General features: G+C 37.1%; 2 long non-coding RNA genes across 5 annotated transcripts in view; one reads left to right on the top strand and one right to left on the bottom strand.

Annotated features, from left to right (window-relative positions):
• LOC110743470 overlaps positions 1-23691 on the bottom strand; it is a 543894-nt gene that overhangs the window by 297329 nt on the left and 222874 nt on the right. The window lies entirely within an intron of this gene.
• The window catches only part of LOC103885149, a 233005-nt gene that overhangs the window by 36424 nt on the left and 172890 nt on the right, over positions 1-23691 (top strand). For all 3 annotated transcript variants that reach the window (XR_001903447.3, XR_004183724.1, XR_001903445.3), the window contains exon 4: positions 1545-1626. This is a non-coding gene — a long non-coding RNA (uncharacterized LOC103885149). The remainder of the gene's footprint in view (positions 1-1544; positions 1627-23691) is intronic.

Here is a 23691-nt window from a genome sequence, read left to right as displayed (position 1 = left end):
TTGTCTCCCTGCATTTTTCTTCGTCTAGCCAATTTGTAAACTGTTTCTCTGTCAACTCCTTCTTTTTGTCATTATGGAGAAACATTAAAAAAATTCCTGGATTCTCAACGTACTTAATAAAAGCTAAGAAATAAACTATAAAGATGATGGTTCCAGACTTCTTTTATATCTTCTTAAAAGATGATATAAAACTTTAAGCAAAACAATGAAAAAAACCGAAGGATGGTATAATAGTAATAATTTGACTATTTCATTATTCCTCTGGGCTATTTCATCATTCTTTTTCATTGTAGTTAGGAATAATTGATAATATACAGGAAAGTAAGATCACTGAAATTCAATAACCTGTGTTAGATTGAGAAAATACTGATTGACATCAGATGGAGCCATATAATAATTGTAATATAAAATCAGTTTTATTATATCTTTTAAAAGAGCAAGTAAATATTTTTCTTTGTTCCTTGGAAAACATCAAAGACAAAAATAAAAATCATGATATACCAACCTTTACAAATAAATAGAACTACTCAAAAAATAAACTAAAAACTCAAATTGGGCCCAGTGTTTTGTACCTTTTCATCTAATAAGATCTCTCCCATGCATTAAAACAGATGAGGAACAAAACAATGAGCTTGCATATAGATAACTGAGTTTGCTTTTCTGGTCCTGGCTTGGACATAGACCTTTATCATGGCTGCTATTTGCCTGACTATCTGCCTTGGAACTCCCCATTCCCACCAAGACCCAGGCTGAGTAAAAGAGTCATCACTCACAGCTGAAGATTTGCCCATCATGAGCAACCCTCTCAAAGTGGTGGGCAGTCCTGCTGGAATATCATGGCCAACTTTATCAGGAAGAATGTTTTTGCAGAGAGAAGAATGAAAACCACAAAATAAACATCTACAGTAACTCTGGTGCTGAAACTGAGGAAGTATGACATCCAGAAAGGGTCTGACTGGTGTTTTAAATATATCTTTTCTCTTTCCTTTTGTCCTGAGCCTGTCCCCTTTCTGGCCTCTTTTGGCTTGGTTTATTCCTCTTCATTCTATGATTACATCACATGAACCCAGCTCAGCAATGGAAGGCAAGAGGAAGATTTAACTTATTTGTAGGAAGTTTTCCTTATGGAATGTCACTATTTTCCTGAGACAAATTCTGATTTTTTCAAAGTTTTGAAGTTTATTCATCTCTTTCTTAAAGACAGTAACTGTAAATTCATGGTTTGCAGGTTGAACTAGGCTGTCTTATGAGCTTTCTTTGGCCAACTGAGCATTACTTGAGTTCAAGTTCCATTAATATGTCATAGGTTTCCATTATTTGTATTCTGCATTTTCACACTGTACATGACTTGTCTGCTTATCAAGCATATGCATATGAAATGTCTGCTTTAACACCATCTGATTTTTAACCTTTTTTAACCTTTAAATAAAGAATTTCCAAATATGTATTTTCTTTCTCTCCCACAAAAAGATGAACCTTTAAAACACTCTCTAGTTTATCCAAGATATATATATATATATAAAGTTTTATCCATATATTTATAGATAAGAAGACTGTTTCCTGTCTCGTGAACAACAAATAAGGACAATGGACTACATGGTGCATTCATTCATACAAAAAGTTAAGGTAAGGTGACTACAGATGAATAGTGTGAAAGGTTTGTTTCTTCCTTTAAGGTGAGGCAACAGTTCTGTATCTGAGCTGTAGTGGCACATTAATCTGTAAATGGGATAAATTTTCTTATGACTACACACATAAAAAATGAGTACCTGTAAAAACTGATGAAATTTGAGTAAGATCTGTAGACTAGTTACTTGTATTATATCAATGTCAATTTCCTGGTTTTAGTAATGAACTCTAGTTATATAAAATATTACCATGGGAAGTGAGAGGAAGGTAGCTGTTTGAAGAGTACACCAGATCTCTCCACACTATTTTTGCAACTTCTTGTGAGTCTATAACCAGTTCAAAATAAAAAAGTTAATGGAAATGTTGAGAGTTCATTCCGTTGTTTATCCCTTTTCAGAGAAGCTGATGCCTGATACTTTAACTACAACACAAGTTATCTGTGCAAAATGCAATCCATTTAATTTGAAAAACTCAATAGGGATCAGGGTCAGCTTCAGTAATCACTCATCACCTTTTAAAACTCAAGCTAAATTCTACAGAACATAAGTCACCCAAAAGTGAAACTTGAGCAGGTGTTTTAGCTAACTTATAAACACAGATTTCTTAGACTTTGAGAAACTGTCAAGAGATTTATTGCCCAGCCCTGGGCCATTTGGTCACTTGAGGGAGTTGTCTCTTTTTTAACTCTTCTCTGTACACACTTGCTTTTTCTTCTCTACAACTTCACATCTCCTCTAACAGTTTTACTTGCTAAAAACAAACCATTGTTGGAAGTTCTTGGATTTTTTTTTTTTTTGAGACGGAGTCTCCGTCCCGTCGCCCAGGCTGGAGTGCAGTGGCACAATCTCGGCTCGCTGCAAGCTCCGCCTCCCAGGTTAACGCCATTCTACTGCCTCATCCTCCCAAGTAGCTGGGAATACAGGCACCTGCCACCATGCCCAGCTAATATTTTATATTTTAGTAGAGATGGGGTTTCACCATGTTGGCCAGGAAGGTCTCAATCTCCTGACCTTATGATCCGCCCACCTCAGCCTCCAAAAGTCCTTGGATTACAGGCCTGAGCCACTGTGCCCAGCCAGAATTTTTTTTTTTTCTCCAGATATTGGATCTTTGATTTCTTTCATTGAGCATCATGGGTTGTCTCAGAGATTTGAGATGTGCTTCCTTATAAATTTCTCCTTCTAGACTCAGGAGAGCTTGAGGAACACATGTCTGCTCTGTTCAATCTCTTGTAATTGCAGTGAATATGATTTGAGTTTTAACTGCTCGATCACTATTTGTTGATACTTCAGGAATCTCACCTTTATATTCAACCTGCTGTTGCCAGTGAGCCCTGAACAAAACCAAGATCAATAACATGAAATTGTGGAGGGGGTGGGGTAGGTAAGAAATGTGAATGTATGTTAAAAAGATTCAGAGATGAATGGGAAAAGAGAGAAGACCATATATTAAGAAAAGAGAATCTACTGTCTTTTGGGGCTTCAGTTTCTTCATCTATAAAACAAGAGTATTGAGAAGAAAACAAGCCAAATGTCTGTTATTTGGTGCACTCTAGTAAATTAAACAAATAATCCATAAAGGAGAGAAAATCATTTCTCCAGATGCAGCTCATTTGTAGATAAAGCATACACATTTTCTTCTACTTTATCTTGGAAAATTCAACTACAGGGAGGAAAGAGAGATTTCAGAAATAACTTTCTCCCTGATTATATTCATAATTAAACTTCAGTCTTCACATCAAATATGATTCTATTCCTGTCCATAATCTCTTATCTGCTTCCTAGAGCTTTTTCTGAATGAGAATTGGAATAGAGAAATGCTCTGCTGCTCTTAATTCTTCCTTGGGCACATCCACATTAGAACATTTTTAAAACCATAAAACTGTACTGTAGGCTCCAAAGCCATCTTGTGAATTGTGTTAGGGGAAAGAATGTTTTCCTATCTTTTCTGCCCTTGCAGGATTTATTGCCTGTGGAGGCCTCTGGATCACCCCAGTTCATATAAACAGGAAACACAATCCCAAGTAGAAAAGAGAAAGCTGGAGCAAGCCAATCACTATAGGTATAATTCACACACACACACACACACACACACACACACACACACACAGATAGCACATTGCTAAATTTCCTTCCCTTAAGATTATGCAATGCTGGACTTCCAGAAAGCTGGAAACTGTATATAGTGAATGCAAATCAAGTGCCCCAGAGCCTCAGATTGAAAGTGCCTAAGTCCAAAGTTAAATGAGGTAGGCGTAACCTGTTGTAGACACTAGAAATAAGATTTCAGCATACCTGGGTCATGTCCTCTCATGATATATAGGCCCTTTAAATACTAAAGTGCTATGAAAATAGAAGTATCATCTAGAATGAGACAAAAAGCATTTAGACAGTGAGAAATTAAACAGGATTTAATGATACGATAAAGTGTGATACCACTAGTGGTTGTACAGTAATGACATGGAAAGTTGAGTCTAAGTTTTTATAGAGAAGAGCTTCATGTATATATTATATATAGAGAGAGAAAGAGTTAAATTTTATCTTATATATAATGTGTAATTTAAAAATTGGGAGTGACATCAGCAAGATGGCAAATTAGAAGCTCCTAGCACTCCTTTGCCCCTCAAAAAAACCCTAAAACAACAAATAACTACTAAAGTAACTAAAGGAGAGCACCAGAGAACAGCAGAGAAGCAGTAGAAATCCTATAGAACATAGAAACCCAGGATGGGCACACAGAAAAAGGAAGGAGGCAATTCACCTCTGCCACTTCACTCCCCAAGTTTTGACCAGTTTAGAACCAGGAACGTCTTCTCCCTGCAGGGAAAGGTAAGCAAGAGGACCCCAGAAGATCCCATTACCACCATGGACAACTGGGGTCTTTGCTATTGGAAATTCCTGCAGCCCTCAAAGGCTCTGAACCCAGTTAAGGAAGCTCACAGAGCCCACACAACTGAGATACTCCCAAAGAAGGAGATGACATTGTGCATTGCACCTCATGGCTCAAGCTGCTACTGCTCTGCAACATCGTATAACTTGAGTCACTGCCAAAGTGCATCATACTCTGGGGGCAAATAGGTATCGTATCTCTCCATTCCTGAGGCTCAGCTGCCACTGCACCATGCTCGCCTCATATCATGCCATACCCAAGTAGAGGTGCTATTACATCTTATCTACTAAGGACAAGCTACCACAGAGCCACTTCATGACCTCTACCAGTCATTAGTGCACCCACCCTTTAGAGTCAAGCTGAAGTAATGCCTTGTCCCTAAGGGAACTGGAATCTTGAAACCAGAACTGCCAAAATTCAAAGACAAAAAGAGAACTTTAAAAGCAGCAAGGGAAAAGCACCAAGTTACATATAAAGGAATGCCCATTAAATTACCAGAAGATTTCCAAGCAAAAACCTTGCAGGCCAGGAGAGAATGGGATGATATATTTAAAGTGCTGAAAGAAAGAAAAAAAAAGCCTGGTAGCCAAGAATACAATGCACAGAAAATCTGCCCTTCAGAAATGAATAGAAATAGTCTTCCCAGACAAGCAAAAGCTGAGAGAATTTATTATTATGAGACTTGCCTTACAAGAAATGCTTAAAGGACTTCTTCAAGCAGAAATTAAAGGACAATAATGCCATCACGAACAAACATGAAAGTATAAAACTCACTGGTAGGGGGAAATGCATCAAATCCAGAATACACCAGTTCCATAAAGGTGGTGTGTAAATCATATCTATTTCCAGTATATAGGTTAAAAGTAAACATGGTCAAAAATAGCTAAAACTGCAGTAAGTTGCTTAGAAATATACAATATAGAAAGATGTAAATCCAACATGAAAACAAATTATGGAATGGGAGGGTCAAAGTCTAGAGTTTTTATATGCAACAGAAGTTAAGTTGTTAACAGCTTGGAATAGATTATAACTGTAATGTTCTATGTAAGCCTCATGGTAGCCACAAGACAAAAGAACTACAGCAGATACACAAATGATAAAAAGAAAGGAATCAAAGCTTAGCACTCTAGAAAACTGTCATGTCAAAGAGGAAGACAACAAGAGAGAAAGAAAAGAACAAAGGAACTACTAAACAGCAAGAAAACAAGAACAAAGTGACAGTGATAACTCCTGACCTGTCAATAATAACCCACACGCAGAGACATACATAGGCTCAAAATAAAGGGATGGGAGGAAGATTTACTACAAATGGAGAACAAAAAAGCAGGGTTGCAATCCTTTAGTCTCTATAAAACAGACTTTAAAACCATCAAAGATCAAAGAGACAAAGAAGGCCATTACATAATGGTCATGGATCATCAACAGGAAGAGCTAACTATCCTAAATATATATATAAAATCTAATACAGGAGCAATCTAGATTCATAAAGTGCCAGTCCTTAGAGACTTACAAAGAGACTTAGACTCCTACAATAATAATGGGAGACTTCAACACTCCACTGTCAACATTAGACAGATCAACAAGTAGAAAGTTAACAAGGATATCCAGGAATTGAACTCATCTCGCAGCAAGCAGACCTAATAGACATCTATAGAACTTCCACCCCAAATCAACAACAGAATATACATTCTTCTCACATCGTACTTACTCCAAAATTCGACCATATAATTGCAAGTAAAGCACTCCTCAGCAAATGTACAAGAACAGAAATTATAAATTTCAAACTAAGTTCTCAGACCACAGTGCAATCAAACTAGAACTCAGGACTAAGAAACTCAATCAAAACCACCAACTATACGGAAACTTCGAACAACCTGCTCCTGAATGACTACTGCTACAACGAAATGAAGGCAGAAATCAAGATGTTCTTTGGAAACCAATGAGAACAAAGATACAACATACCAGAATCTCTGGGACACATTTAAAGCAGTGTGCAGAGGGAAATTTATAGCACTAAATGCCTGGCCAAGAAAGCAGGAAAGATCAAAAATTGACACTCTTAACATCGCAATTAAAAAGAACTAGAGAAGCAAGAGTAAACACATTCCAAAGCTAGCAGAAGGCAAAAGAAATAACTAGCATCAGAGCAGAACTGAAGGGAGATAGAGACACAAAACCCTCCAAAAAATCAATGAATCCAGGAGTTGGTTTTTGAAAAGGACCAACAAAATTGACAGACCACTTGAAGCAAGACTAATAAAGAAGCGTGAGAGAAGAATCAAATCGACGTTAATTAAAAATGATAAAGGATATCACCAATGACCCCACAGAAATATGTAAAACTACTTACTCAGGAATACTATACCTCTATGCAACAAACTGAAAACCTAGAAGAAATGGATAATTTCCTGACACTTACAATTTTCCAAGATCTAAAAACCGGTGGTAGCTTAGCCGAATCCCTTGAATTAGACCAATAGTAGGCTCTTGGAACAGGCAATAATTACAGCCTACCAACCAAAAAAAAGTCCAGGACCAGATGGATTCATTAGCTGAATTCCCACCAGAGGTATAAGGAGGAGTTGGTACCCATTCCTGAAACTATTCCAATCATTAGAAAAAAGAGGGAATCCTCCCTAACTCATTTTATGAGGCCAACATCATCCTGATACCAAAGCCTGGCAGAGACATTAACAGAAAAGAGAATTCTTAGGACCAATATCCCTGATGAACATCGATGCAAAATCCTCAATAAAATACTGGCAAACCGGATTCAACAACACATCAAAGCTTATCCACCATGATCAAGTGGGCTTCATCCCTGATGCAAGGCTGGTTCAACATTGCAAATCAAATAAACATAATGCAGCATGGCAAACAGAACCAAAGACAAGAACCACATGATTATCTCAATAGATGCAGAAAAGCGCCTTTGATAAAATTCAACAGCCCTTCTTCATGCTAAAAACGCCAATAAATTGGCATTGATGGAACGCATCAAAAATAATAAGAGCTGGCTTATGACAAACCCACAGCCAATATCATACTGAATGGGCAAAACTGGAAAATTCCCTTTGAAAACTGGCACAAGATTGTGGGATGCCCTCTCTCACCAATTCTATTCAACATAGTGTTGGAAGTTCTGGCTAGGGCAATGTAGGGGCAAGAGAAAGAAATCAGGGGTATTCAGTTAGGAAAGAAGAAGTCAAATTGTCCCTGTTTGCAGATGACATGATTGTGGTTATTTAGAAAAACTCCCATTGTTCAGCCCAAAATCTCCTTAAGCTGATAAGCAACTCCAGCAAAGTCTCAGGATACAAAATTAATGTGCAAAAATCACAAGCATTCTTATACACCAATAACAGACAAACATTATGAGCCAAATTCCATGGAATGAAACTTCCATTCACAATTGCTTCAAAGAGAATCAAATACCTAGGGAATCCAACTTACAAGGGATGTAAAGGACCTCAAGGAGAACTACAAACCACTGCTCAGTGAAATAAAAGAGGACACAAACAAATGGAAGAACATACCATGCTCATGGATAGGAAGAATCAATATCGTGAAAAATGGCCATACTGCCCAAGGTAATTTATAGATTCAATGCCATCCCATCAAGCTACCAATGAGTTTCTTCACAGAATTGGAAAACTGCTTTTAAAAAGTTCTATATGGAACCATTCCCGTGATCCTCCAAGACAATCCCTAAGTCAAAAGAACAAAGCTGGAGGCATCACTACCTGACTCAAACCATAATACAAGGCTACAGTAACCAAAACAGCATGGTACTGGTACCAAAACAGAGATATAGACCAATGAACAGAACAGAGTCCTCAGAAATAATACCTCACACATCTACAGCCATCTGATCTTTGACAAACCTGAGAGAAAACAAGAAATGGGGAAAGGATTCCCTATTTAATAAATGGTGCTGGGAAAATTGGCTAGCCATGGCAGAAAAGCTGAAACTGATCCTTTCCTTACTCCTTATGGACATGGAAAATTTCTGAATTCCCAAGGATGGATTTAGGAGACTTGAAATTGCAGCTGGTGGACCTCATCACCAAAAATCCTAGAGGAAAACCTAGGTAGTACCATTCAGGACACATAGGCATAAGCAAAGACTTCCCAAAACACCAAAAGCAACGGCAGCAAAAAGCTAAAACTGACAAATGGGATCTTAATTAAATCCAGTGAGCTTCTGCACAGCAAAAAGAAACTACCATCAGAGTGGTAGAACAGGCAACCTACAGAATGGGAGAAAATTTTGCAATCTACTCATCTGACAAAGGGCTACACATCCAGAACCTACAAAGAACTCAAAACAAATTTACAAGAAAAAAACAAACAACCCCATCAAAAAAGTGGGCAAAAGGATATGAACAGACATTTCTCAAAAGAAGACATTCATACAGCCAACAAACACATGAAAAAAATGCTCATCATCACTGGCCATCAGAGAAATGCAAAATTCAAAACCACAATGAGATACCACCATCATCTCACACCAGTTAGAATTTATTATCATTAAAAAGCTGGAAACAACAGGTGCTGGAGAGGATGTGGAGAAATAGGGAACACCCTTTTACACTGTTGGTGGGATTGTAAACTAGTTCAACCGTTATGGAAAACAGTATGGCGGGATTCCTCAAGGATCTAGAACTAGATGTACCCATATGACCCAGCCATCCCATTACTGTGGGATATACCCAAAGGATTCATAAATTGCTGCTATAGCACACATGCACAACGATGTTTATTGCAGCACTATTCACAATAGCAAAGACTTGGAATCAACCCAAATGTCCATCAGTGACAGATTGATTAAAAATGCGGTACATATACACCATGGAATACTATGCAGCCATGTGGCAGATGAGTCTCTGGCGCCCTTTGTAGGGACATGGACGAGCTGGAAACCACTTTCATTCTTAGCAAACCATCACAAGAACAGAAAAACCAAAACAATCGCGATGTTCTCACCATAGGTGGAACTGAACAATGAGATCACTTGGACTCCAGGCGGGAACATCACACACTGGGGCCTATCATCATGGGAGGGGAGGGGAGGGACTGTACTGGTGCTATACCGGGACGTAAATGACGAGTTGATGGGTGCAGACCAACATGGCACAAGTATACATATAACAAACCTGTATGTTATGCACACAAAATTCTACAACTTAAAGTGTAATAATAATAAATAAAATTAAAAAATAATAATAATAAAATAAAATTAGAAAAATAAAAATAAATAAATAAATAAATAAATACAAATAAATAAAAGATATTCCATGCAAATGAAACCTGAGAGTAGGGGTGGCTACACTTTTATCCGATAAACTAGACTGCAAGTCAAAAACTGTTGCGGTAAGAGGCCAGGCCGCCTGTAATCCTAGCACTTTGGTAGCTTCCAGATGGGCTGGATCATGGTGTCAGGAGATCGAGACCATCCTGGCTTAACACGTGAACCCCGCCTCTACTAAAATACAAAAAATAGCCAGGCGCAGGTGGCAGGCGCTCTGTAGTCCCAGCTACTCGGGAGCCGGGAGGCAGGAGAAATGGCTGGAACCCAGGAGGCAGGCGGAGGTTGCAGTGAGCTGAGATCGCTACCACTGCACTTCCGCAGCCTGGGCAGCAGAGCAAGACCGCCTCAAAAAAAAAAAAAAAAAACTGTTGCAAGAGACAAAGATCATTATTTAATGACAAGCAATGTCACAGAGTACATATTAATTGTAAATATAATCTCAACATCAGAACATCATCAACGATTGATGACGGGCACGCGCAAAGCAGCGCCGCCGCAAAGCGCAAAAAGTCAAGCGTTTCAAGCGCCTTTGATGCCGGGCAAAGATGGAGTGGATCTGCGGATTGAATGATCTGATCCCTGATGGATCCTTCCTCAGGCCCCAAGTGAAGGTGGGACTACAAGCATGCACTTTTTTTTTGTAGAGTCAGGGTCTCACTATGCTACCAAGGCTGGTCTCAATCTCCTAAGTTCAAGTCATCCTCCCACCTTGGCCTCCCAAAGTGCTATGATTACAGGCACAAGCCACCGTGCCCAGCAGTAGATAATTTCAATATCCCAATTTCAACAATTCATAGCTCAAACACACAGGAAATTGATAAATACTGGATTTCAATTGCAGTTTTGACCAAATAGACCTACCAAACCTACAGAGGACTTTCCATCCAACAACTGCAGAACACATATTTTCTCCAGTGCACATGGAACGTTTTCCAATATAAGCCGTATGTTAGGCCACAAAACAAGTCTTAACAAATTTAAGAAGATTAAAATTGTCTCTCATATCATTTCAGGCCACAATAATACGAAACTAGAAATTAATGGCTGGAGGAATGCTGGAAAATTGAAAAATGTGTGGAAATGAAACAACATGCTCCTGAAAAACCAATGAGTAAAAGAAGAAATCGAAATGGAAATTAAAACATATCTTGAGACAAATGAAAATATAAACACAACATACCAATATCTGTGGAATGTACCAAAAACAATTCTAAGAGAGAATTTTATGGCAATAAACACTTACGTTAAAAAAGAAGAAAGATTCCAAATAAACAGTCTAATATTACACCTCAAGAAACTAGAAAAAGAACAAAATAAACCTAAAGTGAGCAGAAGCAAAATAATAAAAGTCAGAATAGAAATAAATCAAATAGAGAAAAAACATAAAATAAATCAACAAAACTAAAACTAAGAGTTTGGTTTTTTAAAAAATAAACAAAATTGACAAGCCTTTGCTAATCTAAGAAAAAAGAAAGAAGACTCAAATAAAAGCAGAAATGAAAGTGAAGAAAGTAAAATACATGCCTCAAATAAAAAAATAAGGAATTATTATGAATAATTATATGCCAACAAATTGAATAATCTAGAGGAAACGAGTAAATTCCTAGAAAGATACAACCTACCAAGATTGAATTAAGAAGAAATGCAAAGCCTGAGTAGACCAATAACAAATAAATAAATTAAAGAATCAAAAACCTCCCAACAAAGAAAAGCTTAAGACCAGATGCCTTCGCAATTGGATTCTAGTAAACATTCAAATAAGAATCAATATCTATACCTCTTAAACTCTACTGAGAAAAATAGACCTTGAGAAAATGCTTTTAAACACATTTTATGAGGTCAGCATCACCTTAATACCTATGCCAGAGAAAGATAGCACAAGAAAATAAAACTACTGATTAGTTTATCTGATGAACGCTGATGGAAAAATCCTAGGTAAAATATTAGCTAACCAAATCCAACAACATATCAAAAAGATTATACATCATGACTGAATGGGATTTATCCCTGGCACGGCAAGGCTGGCTTAAAATACATCCATCAGTGTGATACATCATATTAACAAAATAAAAAGATAAAAACTACAGGATCATCGCAATTGATGGAGAAAAAGCATTTGACAATGTCCACATCCTTTCTTGATAAAGAACTCTCACCAGTTTGGGTACAGAAGAAGAGGTCCTCAACATAGTAAAGGCCATTTATGAAAAACCCACAGCTAACATTATAATCAATGGAGAAAAACTGAAACCTTATCTACTAAGATCCAGTACAACAGAAGGATGCTCACTCTCATCACTTACATTCAACATTGTACTGGAGATAATAGCAAAAGCAATCAGACAAGAAAAGTAAAGAAAAGGCATCCAAATAAAGAAATAAAATTATCTCTCTTTGCAGATAACATGATCCTATATGTAGAAAAACCCAAAGATTCCACCCCAAAACTGTTAAAACTAATAAATGAATTTAATAAACTTTCAGAATATAAAATTGACACACCAAAATCAGTAGCATTTGTATACACAGAAAACAACTAATTGAAAAAACAAATCAAGAAACAATCTCATTTTCAATAGCACCCAAAAAATGAAACAAAATACCTAAGAATAAATTTAAGCAAGGAGGTGAAAAATCTGTACACTGAGAACTACAAAACATTGATGAGAGAAACTGAAGAAGACACAAATGAATGAAAGAGATCCCATGCTCATGAATCATAAAAATTAATATTGTTAGAATGTCCATGTTACTCAAAACAATATACAGATTTAACACAATCTCTATCAAAATCTTAATGGCATTCTTAGAAATAGGAAAACAATACTAAAACTTGTAAAGAACTATAAAAGATCCCAAAGAATCAAAACAATTCTAAGAAAGAAAAAATAAGTTGGAGGCATCACACTTCCTGATTTAAAATTATATTATAAAGCTATAGTAATCAAAACAATATGATACTGGCATAGAAAACAGACTTATAGACCAGTGGAGCAGAATAGAGTGTTTCAGAAATAAATCCAAACATATATGGTCAACTAATTTTTGGTGCCAAGGGCACCAAGAGGATATAACAGGGGAAGGATGGTGTCTTCAATAAATGGTGCTGAGAAAACTAAATTTCCACATGCAAAAGAATGAAATCGGACCTTTATCTTATGTCACACACCAAAACAAAACTCATATAAGACCTAAATATAAGATATAAGACCAGATATAAGACCTAATATAAGATATAAGACCTAAATATAAGACCTCATATGCAGAAATTGGGGCAAGAAAGGCATGATCACTTAACAGTGAAATGGACCTCAAAGAATAAACACTTGCACACAGAAATGAGGAGGTATTGACCTGGAAGTAGAAAAATAAGGGAGACACAATCCAATCCAGGCCCAATGGTATGAGGCAAATAAAAGAGAGAGTGACATCATAGGATAAAATAGAAGGGAAGAAGATGTTGGGGATATTGGTGACGGCAAAATGTGTGGGAAAGGTTGAGATGAAAGGCAGTAGAAGAAAAGATTGGGAGGGGAATGCACCGGGCAAGGAAGGCAGGCAATAAGGGGAAAGAGTAATAGAATGGATTCCTAGGGAAGCTGGTGTTTAAGGAAGTGGCCTAGGATGACAGATGCAGAGTCAGGTTAACTTGAATACAAAAACACTCTGATTGATAAGTTATTTCACTGACTGCTGTGGCTTACATAAGGAAGTAGTCTATCACACTCTGGCCCCATTGACAGCCAGGTGAAAAAATGGTGCAAGGAAATATCGAAATAGTATGAGAGTTGGACTCTGAGGAACAAGTTGAGGGGAATTGCTATGGCAGGGCTGCCAGAGGAAGGGGAAACATTGGGAGCACCTTGATGTTTCCATTGTACTTATTATTGATCTTGCACAATATGAATGTCTCTCATACCCCTACCAGTTTTTTTTTTCTTCTGTGTAGACACAGTGAATCGTGTAACTGATCACATTTATTTTACTTGCTTCCAGGAACCTAAAAAACAGAATTTCAGCCTGTTGCTACAAGACCTTAAAGCATATCTTTGGAGTAAGAAATATGTTCCAGGATTCATCTTACTTTTACTAACTTCACTCCCTTCTTTCACCAATTTTCTTGCCTTGTTTTTCCTGTTTTCTTTGTTTTTATAGGACATCTCTACTCTGTTTCAAATGAGATGAGGTGGAGGTAATAAACATTTTAGTCTGTGGTTAATTCAAGATTTGCACAAAGAACATAATTAAAAACTCAGATACTAAACACTTGACAAAGAGCATTTATTACAATAGAACTTTTAAGAACATGAATAATTCTACAAGTCATATTTGCTGCCAGGTTTACATCTTTTATATATACTCTAATATTGACATTAAAATGGCAGGGGCATTGCTCAGGCTCCAAATTCCCATATATGTACCTCGTTACTAGTGTGACCATAAAATTAACTGTCCCAAACCAGACACTTTGAGAGTCGGAAGGGGCACTACTAATAATTATGCCAGGACAACAGGTATGTGCTAAGACATACTCACCTTACATAAAGATCGATTTTAAAATGTGAGCTAAAGTTCCAAATTACCCTTATTCTCTGAGGAAAATCCTCAACTCTGCTATAATACTCTTGCCGTTTTCTGCAGGAAATAGCTATGAGAGTTCTTTTAGTGCCAAAGTTGTTTGGAATGTCCACAGGGCTCTGTTAACTTTCAAAAAAAGATTATAAAGCTTACTAGTTGTGATGGGTAGGACTTCTGCTAGTCAATCAAGTAACTGGTTAGCTCATCATGCTCATGGTGAAACCACCCAAAAGGATGGAAATGGAGGAGAGTGATTGAATTTAGATAGCTGTTCTGTTACTTTCCCTGGACCACTGAAATTTGCTTCATTTGATTACATCTATTCAATATGAAAGCTAATCTCATGCATTTGAAATGCACAGTACTTAAAATATCACATGCAACCTTTGGACCAAATATTAATTGAAATCATTTGTGTTGTATTATGGCTTCATGCAAACTCTCAGAAAAGTGTATTCATGGCCATTTTGATAGACAAATTTAAGAAAGTTCTTAAAAGGAGCTTTATTTTTTAAAAAAACACTACAGTAAATCCATGTTCATATTTCGGATAGCCCTTTGGCCCTTGTGCCTGGCTACCCACTGAAATGTCAGAGAGGAAAAAAAATATGCAGGGCACAGTACTAACCAGATGAGAGTGAAGAACAAAAGAAATTTCTGGTAGAAATATAGATGGACAAGTTTTCCATCCTGAAATGGAACCTCCAAGACAACTCACAAGAGATGGCTTTTCCAACTATGAAAGAAGAACATACCTTGAAACAGAGCATTTTATTAAGCATCTAAAATTAGCATTTGAGGGGCTGAGTTTTTTAAGCCTACTACTCTGATGGATGTGTTTCTCCAGGTCATTATTAAGCAACACATTGCCTAGGAGGAGATGGCCCTAGAGACTGGGAATACTTCACCTGCTTCTGACCATAACTCTGACATCCCTTCTCCTGCTAAGGCGTGCACCCCAGTGGGGCAGCACTGCAGGGGTAGAACTGCAACCTTATACACTGTAGGGTATTTGGTCTCAGAGAATTTCTGAGGGTGGGTCAGGTGGTGAATATGCAAGGAGACATAAAAACCCCAAGTATCAAACTGAGGTAAAGGGGCACCGAGAAGAGGTACCACAGCAGAGCTAAGTAGGTGGGAGCCAGCCTGGCTCAATTCCTGAGAGGTTGGCCCATGCTCACAGACACCTTTCATCCACTCCCAGCCCTTCTCCTTGTTGGACAAAAGTTCGCTTTCACATCCATTCCAAACCTGAGAATCATTTGGATAGGAAATGATACCCCATGTGGCTCAGATTACATTAATTTGGTGTTGCCATTATTCATATACCTTGAGATAAAATGTAAAGACCACAGAGAGTAGTGTAATTCTCTGTATACATCTTAGTTCTCTGTACATAACTTAGTCCAGTATTTATTTAATAAAAGTTAAACAATAATTGACTTTTATTAATGTTGATGATAATAAAATATATTTACAAAATTATCAGTTCCTACATATCATTAAATTGTTAAGCAACTTGTATGCATTGGTTGTTACTCTTCACAACCATCCTATAAAGGAAATACTGCTTATTTTCATTGTACAGATGAGAAAAACTGAAAATAAATAAGTGAAAAAATAATTAAGGTAAGCATTAAAGAGGTATGACTAGTAAATGACAAAGCTACAATTTGAACAGATTCTTTTGATTCCAAAACCTTAAACCTTCTAAATTTATTAATGAAATTCCCAAGAGAAAGTCATTGCAGAGAGTTTCAATCTTACAAAAGGTATAGAATAGATTAGGAATACAGAGGTGCTAACTGAACATTTTTCCAACTTCTTTCTACCTTTCCAAAGATGCTGTAATCAATATGTGGTTGATTTTAAGAGCCCAAATGTTTTGACATGATTTTTACCAGTAAGAATATTTTTCCACATTTTGAGTTCATGGTTTGTTAATGCTCTCAATTCTAAAGTACTTTTCAAAGAAACAAAAGAAGGCTCAACTGTTTCTACATTAGAAAATGATTGTATCTTACATTAAAAGAAGGCAAAGCAATACAATTATTTTTCTGTGTATGGTAAATAACATAACAAGGCATCAGTCTATTCTTCTATGGTTTTGCAAATCATTTCCCAGGCCCGTTTTTAAAATATGTAAATCATCATAATTTTTGCAAGTAAAACATATTTCTTTGCCAGCCTATAAGTACCCTCATACTGTATTTACCAAGGACAGAATGAAACAACATTAGACAATTAACCAGAAAAAGTTTCCTAATGTGGATCTTTATGCTATAGTCAACCACATGGATAACTCTGGCCCTGACCTGAATCAATCTGAAATTATTAGTCAATCTGACCTCAATAATTCTCTTGGTTTCTTTCCCACATAAAGATTCTGCTATTCTTCAGTGCCACCAGACTTTATCCTAGTATTCCTGTAACATTCCATATGAGAATCAAACATAACGTTCAAATTTTTGTAGAACAAACATCTGGCCGTTTAGAATTATTCCAGACTGCAGTTCCTCCACTAACAAGAAAAGTAGAGCACTTGACCAAAATCTTGGGCTTTCCTTAAGCCTCAAGTGTTGAAATAAACAGAATGTTGAAATACTGCTATTGTTTCACCAGTTTCCATCTATATGATCATTCTTACCACTGTCATGTATCTCATACTAACTGCTCCAAAACTGGAGACTAATGCCGGTCTTTTACTTTCCTCCTCAACCAGAAGGGAAATTTGATTGGGAAATATACTACAGGTTAATCATTTAAGACTCTATTTTTACAAAAGAGAGAGAAGAGTGGTAAACTCCAGTGTGCTCAAGAAAAAGATATGTATTTAAGATACACTTGGAAAGGATCTTCCATCTCTCTCTTGTCAGGTCAATGGGCTCTGACAAGGAAGGAAACAAGGAAAAGAAGTCCACTTTCCACAGGTTAACATGGTACCCTTTGTGAGAGGCTCTCAGCTTCTTCAAAGATGAGTTTTCCTCCCAGTTAACAACATACTTGAGGACAAGGTCTCTAGCCTGAAAGAAATGCACTCAAACTCTGGCTTAAACTGCCATATAACTTAGCAAGTTACCTAATTTCTCTAACCACAGCCCTAGAGATATATTTTTTTAAGATGACAATAATAATATCTATGGCACCAAGTTGTCCTAAGGATAAAATGTGGTAACATGTGTAGGTGTTTAATATAGTGTCGGGTATGCAGTGAGCATTTTAGAAAGTATAATTTATTATTATTATTATTCAGATGAAGCTGTAGTGCTAACAAATGTTTGTGAAACCCAGTAAGTTTGGAATGTTTACTGACAGAACTAATGGTAAGGCCACACTGAGGTACTCAAACAGATGTATTTACATTTTATGTAAACATGGGGTTTTAGTATTCTCTACCTGCTGTATCTTCTCTGGTTCTGCCAATTTGCTTTTATTAACTTTCTTCATTAGTAAAGTTATATACCCATCCTACTACATCTGAACAAATTATAATCTGAAAAATATACACACCAAGATCTTTGCTTTAAAAAAATCAAATACTACAATGTAACCTAAATATTTACAGTAAAAGTGCTTTTACATTTCTAAAATGTGGGCAGAGAATAAATTCTTGAGCTTAAGTAAAAGAGGCAACACATTGTGACTGACATGAGTATTACCAAAGCCCTACAGAGAATGTGATAGAAATCAACATGTGGCAGTATTAAAATATTTAAGGGATTTCTTATAGTTTAGGCTGCAGCACTAGTGGGTAAAGAATCACTCGAATTTATAAGAACAAACAGTCATGTCAAAAACACAGTTTCATTTGTCATACCCTTATACTGTATTGACTCTCCATTGAGTATTTGTACTTGCAAAGTTCAAATACCCAGCTGCTTTTCATTTATGATGTGCAAGACTTTAAAAGCTCTAAACACTCCAGAGAGGAAGAAATTATACTGCGTGATCTTGGTAGGGGGAAAGTGGATATAATCAGGAATGACATAGCAAACAGGGGGACAGGCAGACTTAAATCTAAGAACAAAAAACAACTTTTCTAACTACGACAAAATCGAATATGATATTATCCAAAGGAAAGTCAAAGACATCAATGACCCAAAATGATTTGATGAGGCCAAATGAAGAATTTTAATTCTTCAAATATCATTAATGCAATCATTTCATTCTGAAACTGGCAGAATTGTAAAGAGTTCAGAAAGGCATAGAGAGGGGCTGAAGGACAGCCAGGGGACAGCCAGGAAAGTCTGGGGACAGGGAAGCCAGGGCTGCTATCGGGAAAGGCACGAGGCTTGGTAGGATAGAGCTCCTCCAAGGAGGCCAAAAGCAGGCAGCCTGCCCTTGTTTGAAAGACAATGTTGTCTACTCTCTCCAAAATGGTTTGTCTCTGATTACAGGCTCATTTGTTCCTCCCATGCCTTCAATTCTCCAGGTGAATCTCATTTGATGCTGGAGGAAAAGATAGTAGAACTAGAGCTCCTGACTTTAATTCACAATGCTTTTAGATGTGCATAATTATAACTCAGCACATGAGGTAAAGGAGGGAAGACTGAAAGATGGGGGCAGGAAAAATGTGAAGAACACTGAGTAAGAGGAAGAGAACAGTTGAGAACCTGTAAGAACTGTAAGGAGAAGAGGAGGAGATGAGTGAACTTCAAGAAGGAGGAGAGAAGATGACCTGCTGGGCTGGAGGATCTTGAAACATTTCCAGACACAAAACATATGGGTGAGGAAATAAACAATACCAGCTCCTATGGCTAAAATGAAAAAGAGTTCTCCATTTCCTGTGGAAAATTGGAGCTCACTCAAAACACTGATGGTAATTGTGTTTAGTTTTCTTTGCAACTGTTCTGCTATAAATTGCTATTACTAAATAACTTTGAAGTTTTAATTTGCAGGTTCAGTAAAGTTGCAGAAAAGCTTCCTCTGTTTTAATTTTCAAATTAAATTCTCAGAGTTGGGATCATGGAGATCAACTGTGCCAGCCCTTATCTGATTCATAGAAATCATCTCTCTTGATGAGCCAATACCTGCCATGGGAATCAGTTAAGCAATGTGGTCTAAGCCCCATAGATTCCCAAGGGGGTGATATCTTGGATGACTGGCCAAGATTTTAAATTGAGAAAAGTAGATTTCACATCCCAGCTCTCTAGGCACTTAAATTAGCAATCACATGAAATCCTGGAACTCCCTTGACACTAAATAAGGATCCTTAATATTTAGATAGCACTTGAGAGTTTGCAGAAGATGTTTACATCAATGCTCTCATCTGATTCTCACTATAGACACAGGAAGGATTATATTCCTACTTTGCAGATTAGAATACTAATAGGACTCAGAGAATTTATGGGATTTGTCCGTCACAAATGAATAAAGTCTTCTAACTCCAGCTTACTTCTGCAGATGTACAAAAACACTTACTGAAGTAACTGTAGTAGTTCGTTTTCATGCTGCTGATAAAGATATACCCAAGACTGGGCAATTTACACAAGAAAGAGGTTTAATGGACTTATAGTTTCACGTGGCTGGGAAGGCCTCACAATCATGGCAGAAGCTGAAAGGCACGCTCACATGGTGGCAGAGAGAAAAAAAGAGCTTGTGCAGGAAAACTCTCCTATTTAAAACTATCGGATCTCATGAGTCTTATTCACTATCACAAGAACAGCACAGGACAGACCTGCATCTATGATTCAGTTACCTCCTACTGGGTCCCCCCATAGCATGTGGGAATTCAAGATGAGACTTGGGTGAGGATACAGCCAAACCATATTATTCGGCCCCTGGCCCCTCCCAAATCTCATGTCCTCACATTTCAAAACCAATCATGCCTTTCTAACAGTCCCCCAAAGTTTTAGCTCATTTCAGCATTAACTCAAATGACAATAGTCCAAAGTCTTATCTGAGAAAAGCCAACTTCCTTCTGCCTATGAGCCTGTAAAATCAAAGGCAAGTTAGTTACTTTTTAGATACAATGTGGGTACAGGCACTGGGTAAATACAGCCTTTCCAAATGGGAGAAGTTGTCCAAAACAAAGAGGCTACAGGCCCAATGCAAGTCCAAAATCCAGTGGGGCAGTCAAATATTAAAGCTCCAAAATGATCTCCTTTGACTCCATGTCTCACATCCAGGTCATGCTGATGCAAGAGGTGGGTTCCCATGGTCTTGGGCAGTAACTTTTGATGCAAACTATTAAATTATATGGTACTAAAGAAATCTCCAAGAAAAGACACCATTAAGAATGTGCTAATACAGTTACAAGGATAGCATTGGCAGTTAATCTAATCAAATAATACACTGCTTCTCTCAGTGGTGTATGTAAGAATCTAAGTATTTGAAAATCTGTATATGCTGTGAATGCATTGTATCTTGTTTATTACTACACAATAATTATGTTATTCTAGGTCATTATTTTAGGAAAGTTTCTACAAGAAGTTTCTGCAGAATTCAAAGTATGATGCATATAACTAAGGCATACATGTTCCATTAATCAAAATCAAGGCCTTGGATTCCTTTACAGAACAGATCCTTCCTGGTTAGAGAGGTAGGTTGGTGTAATGGTTAGGCACACATACCCCAATACCAGTCTGCCCTGCACTTAAAGCCTGCTTCTGCCACTTATTTGTTGTCTGATACTGAGCAAATTAATTAATCTTATTTTCATCAGTTTTTCCACCTATAAAATGGTGATTAACATTTCATCAATCCCTTGGGATACTGTGAAAATTCAGAGTTCATACCTTTAAGGTGTTTAAAACCATACCTGATACACAGTAAGCCCTATTTCTAAGTTATGATTATTTTCATCTGCAGAGCATTATATATTAGGTGTGCTGTTGTCTTAGGCAATCCTCAATATAACTCTAAGAGATAGGATTATTACAACACCTAAAAGAGGAAAAGGATTCAGAGGAGGTCAGTAATTAGCCTCACATCATACAGCTAATAAATGGCACAGTCAAGCTTCAGCCTTATCCTTCGGGGTCTAATTTTTCTTGACACTTCCCTCTAGAGAGAAGGCAGTGGAGTACAAGCCAAGATAGCTGTTGTGTTTTGTCCTTGCAAATACATCTCGTATCTCAGACCTCAATTCTACAAACCTACCATTGTTCCTTTACAAGTTAATTTTTGTAAATGAAGTCCATTAAAGAAATGGATATCAGTTTGACCAAAGCATAAGACATGACAAAGTTATAAGGCATGTTACAATGGTACATGATCTTTCAGACTAGAAAACATTTATGTAGAGAGTATCTCATTGAATTTCCACAGCAAATGGCCACTGTCTGCATTTTATAGTTGGAACAATGGGTTCAGTGATGTTAGATCATTCTAGTATTTCCAGGCCACATGGTGAAGGGATCATTCTGAATCTAAATGTACAGCTCTTTCCTCTGAACACTTTTATATCTGCTAATTTATACTTGACTTATATGTTTTTTCTAGTTTGCCTTGGGAAAAGTAATGTGATGCCACTAACCAGATGTGACCCTGCTAAGCCTTTCACCAAAATTTATCTTATTGTCCCTGCCACCGGATATACCCCATCTAAACAGGATGCATACCCACCCAATCCCCAAAACTCCATAATGAAGGCTCTCCACAGGGCATGGCTCATTCTTCCAGTGGCTTCTCCAGTGAGAATTTATGGAACATTTAGTGGAAAATAGTAAATTACAACTAAATACATATTATTGAAGGGATTTTTAAAAAGAAAAAAAACGTTCTTTTACGGATAGCTAAAAGTTGCATTTCTACAACTACAGGGGTTGCATATACAAATGGAAATGGAAAAAATCACCTTTACTAATTTTATTTTTACTAGTAAAATATACTTTACTAATAAGCATTTAAAGGTCATGTTTAATCCTATCTCAAACCGAAAGAAAGAAGTGATGTGAAGTGTATGAATATATAGTGCTTTTCAAGGTTCTCACACAAAAACTTTTAGAAACATCAGTGTGAAGTTAGGGTGTTTTAATATTTATCCAGTAAAAGAATTGTAAAGGGTAGCCATGTTTTTCCCTCCTGCTTACCGTATCCCAGGAAAAAGGACCAAAGGAACTTCTCTGAAATGTTACTTTACAAAATTTCAAAAGCACCATCTCCAAACTGCTGTTCAGCAGAAAGAAATCGCCAGTTTCAGTTCACTTGGGACCTATAAATCCAGAAATCAAGAGAAAAAGCTTTGCATCCCCTGACTTGAGTTGCATGATGCAATTGAACAATTTCATTGGTACATTTCAGAGTTGCAGTTCTAAGTAGAAAGTAAAAAATAAATAAGATGCCATGGTATTTATCACTCCTCCAAGAATTTTAGGCAAGTCAGATTTTATACTCTCTGCAGAATGGATGTCCCCATTTAGTAGCCTATCCCAGCATCTCCTAAGAATAAAGTGCTTCCAGGACTAACCTCAAAGTGAATCACATAACCAGAACTTACAAAGTTTTACACCACAAGCACTTCAAATCAGTAGGTATCTTAAATCAATAATTATGCTGCTATCATTAGCTAGACAATGAAAGTGGAAATAATCAAATATTTTTAGGTCCATTTTCCTCCTTTCACAAACTGGAAAAAATTATGTTAGTATCTGTAGTGCTGATGATTGGAAGCCTTAGAAGTTTTCAATAAGATTTAAATCAAGTGTATTTTATATGGGCCAAAATGAGAGCTGTGGGGGAAAGTGTTTTCTTGAACTGATTCAAGTTACTTGTTTTAGTGTTTAATTAACGACCTGGTGACATGTTTTGAAAATAGCAATATTTCTAACTCCCTTAGCAATGTCAAATCCAGGACTTCCTCTTCTCTGCAGCCAAGGTTGAGTTTTAACTCCAGCTCCATGGATAATAAGGAGGAAAGTTTTCTGTTACGGTAGCTAAAAGATGTATTTCCACCCCAGTGACTAACTGTGCCATGAAACAAAGAAACAAAAGATAAGGAAGGTGGAATAGGAACAGAGCAGAGCCTAAATAACTGGGCAAGCTTTCCTCAGCCACAATAAACAGCAGATTATTTGAAACCGCTCTTGCAATTCTCCTTACATCCCTCATAATAAGAGCTCAGGAATATCTAGACTTAAAAGAAGAGGCCCTGCAGAGGCACCTCAGCAAAGGCATGAAAAATAAAGAAAAGAGAAGGGAAATTTCTACTAATGAAAAAAATAATGATAATTATCTAACACATTCTCTTTTGTATTCTGTGAAAGAATTTTAATGTCATTTTCTCAAAAGCATGCCTAATCCATTTCCAACCTGAAAGAATATACTTTACATCAGAGAAATGC

The sequence above is a fragment of the Papio anubis genome, chromosome 5, assembly GCF_008728515.1.
Source record: "Papio anubis isolate 15944 chromosome 5, Panubis1.0, whole genome shotgun sequence".
Classification (NCBI taxonomy): domain Eukaryota; kingdom Metazoa; phylum Chordata; class Mammalia; order Primates; family Cercopithecidae; genus Papio; species Papio anubis.
Note: the sequence above shows the minus strand (reverse complement) of the source record. Positions and strands in the feature narration are given on the sequence as shown.